Here is a 7,377-nt window from a genome sequence, read left to right as displayed (position 1 = left end):
TATGTGTATGACATATATTAATGTGTGTATGTCTTTGTGTATTTATGACTCTGAATCATGTGTATGCATGATTTCAAATTTTAAAGAAGACTTGCTTCTGCCTTACTGTTTATTCAATTATTCAAATACTAATTATGATTGTCAGCATGACTGGAGTCTAAGTCTGCATTTTGTAATTAATTTATATATTGCAAGAGAAGAATATACTCAGCCAAGGATACTATGCATTGCCCAAGAATTGTTTGCAAGGCATGATTCAACACAGGGTCTATAACATAGACACTATATTTGGCCCATGACCCTCTAGCACAATGTTCTGCAGGTCCAGTTGGGGATGATATGTTTCATTGGCAGGCCACAATTATGGGCCATAATGACTGGCCATATCAAGGCACTGTGTTCTTTTTGACAATTCATTTTTCAGACTATCCCTTTGAACCATCTAAGGTTGTATTTACCACAAGAATTTATCATCCAAATATTAACAGTAATGTCAGCATTTGCCTCGATATTCTAAGACCACACTGATCTCCTGCATTAACTACTTCTAAAATTCTCTTATCTATTTGTTCTCTGATGTGGGATCCAAACGCAGATGACCCCCTAGTGACAGAGACTGCATGGGTCTATACAACAGGCAGAAATAAGTACAACAGAATATCTCTGGAATGGACTCAGAAGTATGTCGTGTGAGGCTACCTTAAAGTCAGAATAACCTGCATTATAGCTGGAAATAAACTTTAAGTTACTGTTAAAAATGTCAGGCCTTCAGCAATTCTAAACAAGAATAGTATGCAAGGCATGATTCCACACAGAGTCTATAACAGACACTATATTTGGAAAAATGTTCTTAAATGAGATGATGACCATTTAAACAGAAAATATTTTAACCATGAAAATATATCGGATGAATGTGAGAAGTAACTCTCACAGAAATATTTTTCTTTCAGCGGAAAATGTTGACTGATTATTCTCTGTAAACAGGCAACAAAAATGAAGCTTGCAAAAAGAAATGGATCTCCCCAACAGAATTATTTTAAAACCCTCACCATTTGTGCACCCATTTAATGCACGTATTCAAAAATGTTCAAGCGTATTCATCAATTAATCATAAAAGCTGTAATATTTTATGGGCAACTTTATTTAACTATAACATGTTTCGCACTTGCAAATTGGAATGTTAAAGACACACAGTCTTAGTGGTCTTATTCTGGGAGGAGAAATAAAGTAAATTAGATCATTCACAGTAGGGGCTTGGAGGTTTTAACATGCGAGGCGGAGCTTAGTTTAATCAGATACTGTACAACATCAAACCTTTATGAAGAGAATAGAAGTCAAATCTATCAATCCCTGGACAATGACTTCCCTCAAGCAAATTTTTAAAACCAGTTCCCATGATCACAGATGATCCTATTTCATAGTTAATTTAGTGAGGATAAAAACTAGGAATATTGGATTTGAGCATGAGTGAAATAAACACTATCATTCTTTAGCAGCAGCATTTGAGGGGATATGTAGAGAAAGCATTGCAAATTACATACCTCTTCTTATCTAATATCACTGCCACAGATTATCTAGGATTTATAAATAGCAACTTGATCTGTAATGTATGGTAGTTTCTTCAAATTACATTAATGACAATGTTTTGTTTGTATATATCAATTTCTCATGTATGCATATTATGCATGTACATTATTACATGTATATATTCAATTAATATTTAATGTCAATTACTTGAAAATGTATTATATAACAATGCTTTCTTTATTAAAAGGGACTACCCCCCCCCAATCCATTGCAAATATTTTAGGAATTTGTTTATTATTAGATGCCCTGTGAGTAACAGGCAGGCACCAGACCTAAAGGATTCAACTGTAAGTCCCTTTGAATGGTGGGCTTTCTGTCAAAAATCAGAACCTGCGAGAGCTGGGAGCTTAAAGGGGGGACGTCAGAAAACTAATATGCAAGCAGCTAGAGAGGGTGGGTTTGAAGAAGTGACATCTCAAGACTCATTGATTTGAATGGTATTTCTATTGTTCATTTTGCTACTTTGCAAGCCTAACAGTAGGTTCAATTAGAAGTGCCTTCTTACACATACCCTTAACCTCCTCTAGTTGGATGTCTTCCATTCCAAAAATGTTAATATGCCCCATGTTCCAATGCACCGACCTCTGCACCCATCTTACATGAAGTATTTATTCACTAGTCATCATTCAGTGCATCTCTGCTACGTCTGAAGCAGTCCGTGCTGCAAGCGGGACATGTGGACAAGTCCAGTGGAGACCCAGCCTCTGTATCACAGCCTGGTGCACAGCCTGGCACTTGTTCAAGTCAAACAAAGGGACAGGGGCACCGATGCTGAGGAAAACATAGAAGGAGCATCTTCCCTAGGCTCTGGGGGTTTGTGGAGGGCTGTGTCTAATAGAAATCTTCTTAGCCACTATCGTATTGTTTTAGTTTCAGTATGCACCACACACAGAAGTGAAATTCACTGGATAGTCATAATTACTCTTAACCTTTTGCTCATTTTCAATGTTGGTTTATTAACTCTTAGACCTCTCTCTTCTCTCTCTTTTTCCCTCCCTCCATCTCTCTCTCTCTCTCTCTCTCTCTCTCTCTCTCTCTCTCTCTCTCTCTCTCTCTCTCTCTCTTTCATGTTTCTCTCTCATATAGAAGTTTCTCTCTCTCTCTTTCTCCCTCTCTCCCTCCCTCCCTCTCTGCCTGTCTCTTTCTCTTCCTTTTTCTCTTTTTAAACCAGAGACTTAAAGATAAACTATAACTTCGAAGTCTAGATACTCACTGCTACTAATGCGGACACACAACCATCAAAGTAATGTGCTGCACCTGATTCATGAGGTACAAGCAACACACTGAGTGTGAATAAAAAAGATGTAAATGTCACATAAGATGTTTTTTTTTAAAAAAATATATATATATAGTACATCATAGGGAATATAGTCAATAATATTGTAATAACTATGTATGGTGTCAGGTGGGTACTGGACATATTGGGGCTCACTTTGTGAAATGTATGGTTATCTGGCCACTATGCTTTACCCCTGAAACTCACACAGAATAATGCTGACTATAAAGTGTAATTGAAAAGAAAATTTAAAAAGAGATGGGGTTTATGTTCCTTCCCCTTGAATACAGCTTCCACCTAGGCATTTTGAGGTTGTCACCCTTGGAATCCAGCTACCATGCTGTAAGAAAACCCAGCAGCCACGGGAGATGCCATGTGGAGGTTCTCCGGCTGATAGCTCAGCTAAGATCTTAGCCAATAGCCAGTATCAATAACCAAGCATGTGAATGAAGACGCTTCCAGGTGATTCCAGCCCCTGGCCTTTGAGTCTTCTGGTCAGGCCCTGGCATTGTGGAGGACAAACAGGCTATCTCTGCCAAGCCCAGTTCTAAATAGTGAGGGACAATGAAATGATTATTGCTGTGGAAGGCACTATATTTTGGGCTAATTATACTGTAGTAGTTATTGGAATAGACTCCAACAGTTGTCAATCCTAATGGTGTCTTTGTGGTAGTCATTCTCCCGATTTGTCTTTAGCATTTACCTGGGCCTTTCCCTTTCCCTCAAGTTCCTCTCTTCAATGACAAGAAGTGACGAAGAAGACATGACTAAATGCAAAATGGGATCATGGTTTGGACCCTGGGGAAGAAAAAGGGACATTATTGGAAAAGCTGGCGAACTTTGAGTGAAATCTGTAATTTAGCTAATGATATTGTACCAATGTTAATTTTTGATTTTGATAAGTGTACTATAGTCATGTAAGTCATAATTATGAAAAACTGGGTGAAGGGAATATGAGTATGCTGCGTTATTTTGTGCAACTTTTCAGTAAGTCTAACATTATTTTAAAATAGAAATTAAATGATAATAAGAACAGCACACAAAATGACAATATGTATAAAAAAACAAAAAAAATATATATATAGCATATCGATGTTCAATGGACACCAATTCTTATGCTCTTCTCCCTTAAAAAAACAAACAAACTGCTGTTTTGAAAAACAATGGCATAGATACAGATAATTTTACCAACTGGCCTGATATAACCCAGTTGGTTTGTAACAATGTCTGACCCAAATGTGTGGATTTGGCATTACTTCATAATCATGAGAATATGCTGTTTTCCTGTGCTTGTGGTTATAATTTTAGTATATACTTCCATTATCAAGGTGAGCAAAGGTTGCAACATCACTTTAAATAAAAGTGAATAGCACAGATTTCTCAAATTGTTTCCTGACAATTGTCTTCTTTAAAAATAATTCCAAGTGATACGTTTTTGGCCCACGTGAGGCTAGTCCATCACTGAAATAATACTTGTGTGAGACATTTCTATGTTAAGCATTACCTGCTGTTCTGGAATAATTGATTAAAAAGGTAGCTGCTACCAAGAATCCCTGCACGCTATCCAAGTTTCTGGCTTATTCCAGCAGATGCTTTCATTTTTAAAGACTTATTTGGAAGGAAAGTGGAAGATACATTTTAACAGTAGATTTTTTTGAAGTCATAAAGTTATTTACAAGTTATTCTTATAATATATCCATGGACATTTCAGTCAAGCATAAATCAGCTCATTTTATCTTCTGGATGAATACTTCTGTTGCCAAAAGCTTAAGCGATGATATGATTTTTACACAGTGATCCATTTAAAGAAATAGTAAGAACTGGAAGTGTTATAATTAAGTAAAAGTAATACTTTCTGAATCCATATGCATCATGTATAATTATGTGTTTAAAGGTCTGACAATCTATAGGGCAGGAAATATTACACATGTGTGTCTTAAACATGTATGTGTGTCTTATTCTCTCCCATTACAGTGTTAACCTCTGTACTTCCAATAAATCAGTTTTAAGTGGACTCTTTGGCCTTGTTTGATTATTGAGAATACTGAATTATATACTTTAAATGGGAGAATTGTATAATATGAATTACATCTCAATTAAGCTGTTTAACATAAAAGCTAAAGAAATAATTTACATAATAGCTAACTACTAAAGCAAGATAGAGGTTGATTAAGCTATGGCAACACAGGGGAAAACGAAAGTTAAGAAATTCAGTGTAAAAGACCATAGGAATTAATTCTTAGGGTAGCTACAAGTCTAATCCTTCACACTGGGAATTATTTTCAAACTCAAATAACTTTAAAGATTTATCCCAAATCAGTTTGGGCTTCGTTAGATGTTTCTAATGCTTCAGTTTTTATTTTAAGCTTAAATACTCCAGAACAGCTTTATGCATCCACTTGCATATTGCAACAAACCACAAAATCAAAGGTAATTTGAATGGCTAAAACATAGAGAAATAGGTAAATGATGGTGCAGGCACTCTACAGAGAGCTACAAGGCAATTTAAAACGTATCACTATTATGACACACAACACAGAAACTTTCTATTATTCTCTCAACAAACAGAGTCAAAAATTCAATATTCACTGTTGTTTTAACTAAAGGGTTAATAGGTATAATGGTTAATATTAAGTGCCAATTTTGTGTTTGAGGATGTACTAGAAAATGTAAAGATATTTTAAAATTAATCTCTATAAAACATTACATACCATAAATTTTAAGATGCATCATCGAATTAATAACAACTCAAAGATGGTGAGGGGAGGAAACTAAAGCCACATAACATGTTAAACTTATCCATCAATTATACAATTTATTTGTATTTACCCATGTAGTTTCCAGTACAAACATCATAACCACATTTTCCAAGGTTACTTAATCAAGCTCCCTTTTCCCGCAACCCCCGCAGTGAGGTTATTTCATAGATTTGTGCTATGGATTCAGTGGTGTCCCCCACTCCAAACTCATACAACAAACCCTTAAAGAAATATATATTGAGTTTTAGAGACTGAGGGAGGGGAGAGAGAGAGAGAGAGAAGAGAAACATCAATTGGTTACCTCCATGAGCTTCAACCCAGATTGACCCTGAAACCCAGGTTTGTGCTCTGACCAGGATTTGAACCTGCAGCCTTTTGGTGTATGGAACAATTCTCAACCAACCAAGACACCCGGCCAGGGTCTATATGTCTACTTTCATGGACTATATACTCTCTTGACTTCACATACACATCCTTGTTTGGTTAATTGTTTGTATGATATACTTTTCTATTGTATATCAGACACTATGTCTAAAAAAACAGTAGAGACTAAAACATTTTTAATTTAACCTGAGTAAAGGACACAGTCCATTATGACCCTTTTCTTCTAGGCTGCTCTTCTCAAGGGTGATGAAATCTAGCCTAAATTTAGATGCAGGCATTTTGTGTGGTGGTTTTAGTTGGATTCAGTCCACCCTTGGCTTCAGAGATTTTGAAGATAGGATCTCTAATGTCCCTTTAAGCAGGACACGAGATTTCAGCACTGGCAAGACTGGGTGTCTCTTTATGACAGCACAGTTACCAAGTTTCTGAAACAGGGACTTTATGTTTCATAGTCCACATGTTATCTTTGGGATACGGACAAGTGTTTCTTGTTTTGCCGCTCACTTTGTGTTACCTGGTGACCTATTATACGCTCAGATGTTGGAGGGACCCTGCAGTATCCTTGGAAAAGCGCCCGTGTCCCTCAGAAGGGTTTCCTTGAGTTCCACCACCATTGGTCCTAATATGTGGGTGGCTGGCGCCTTCCCTCTGGCTGAAGGCTCCTCGTGCCTCAGAGGAAGTCTCTATCATTTCTCTTTTCCTCTCGCGGACTTTGTAGTCCACCCTTGTGGACTCAGGGAAAGAGCTGATGGCTCTTTGCAAGCTTACTTCTCAGTTGGGGTTCATAGGACTCTAAACACTCAGGCCAGCACACATATGAGCATTCAAAGTTTGACAAAGCTGGCAATTTTCTCCCAACTGTTCCCTATGGGTGATTACTTTCCTCCTCCCAACATTCCACCAGAGGTGAAAGCAGCCCTACATTCCTTCTCTCCTAGGAAGTGCTCATCAGGTGATATCTAGGTCCTCCGCTCTCTGAATATTTTCCTTAAGAACAATGATTTTTGGAGCTTGATTATTAGACTTTCCCCCATGATAATGGTGAAAACAATGGGCCCTTATCATTTTTTTCCATCTTAATAAGAACTGTTGATGCAGTGCAAGACTTTGAATCTTTGTGTATGTGTTGCGAAGATGTTCTCTATGTAATGCACTGAATTGTCTTTCCTTTTGCTAAACTCTCACCCAAAAGGTGAGAGAGTAGAACTTGCCCTATATGTTCCACTTGACATTAGTAGATAGACAAGTTTGTTTTCCATTAAATTGAAGGGACACTAACTTACTAGTATATGTCTTATTTATAAGTCTGGAGCCTCTCTAGAAAGTCTCTTTCATTTCATTTTGTTTATTCCACAAAATAGAATTTCCATA

The 7,377-nt window shown here is 37.1% G+C and overlaps 1 pseudogene; it reads left to right on the top strand.

Moving 5' to 3' along the window:
• Positions 1 to 339: 339 nt before the first annotated feature.
• On the top strand, positions 340 to 693 carry LOC102772988 (annotated as a pseudogene).
• Positions 694 to 7,377: the final 6,684 nt, after the last annotated feature.

Source organism: Myotis davidii, unplaced genomic scaffold (assembly GCF_000327345.1).
Source record: "Myotis davidii unplaced genomic scaffold, ASM32734v1 scaffold243, whole genome shotgun sequence".
NCBI lineage: Eukaryota > Metazoa > Chordata > Mammalia > Chiroptera > Vespertilionidae > Myotis > Myotis davidii.
Note: the sequence above shows the minus strand (reverse complement) of the source record. Positions and strands in the feature narration are given on the sequence as shown.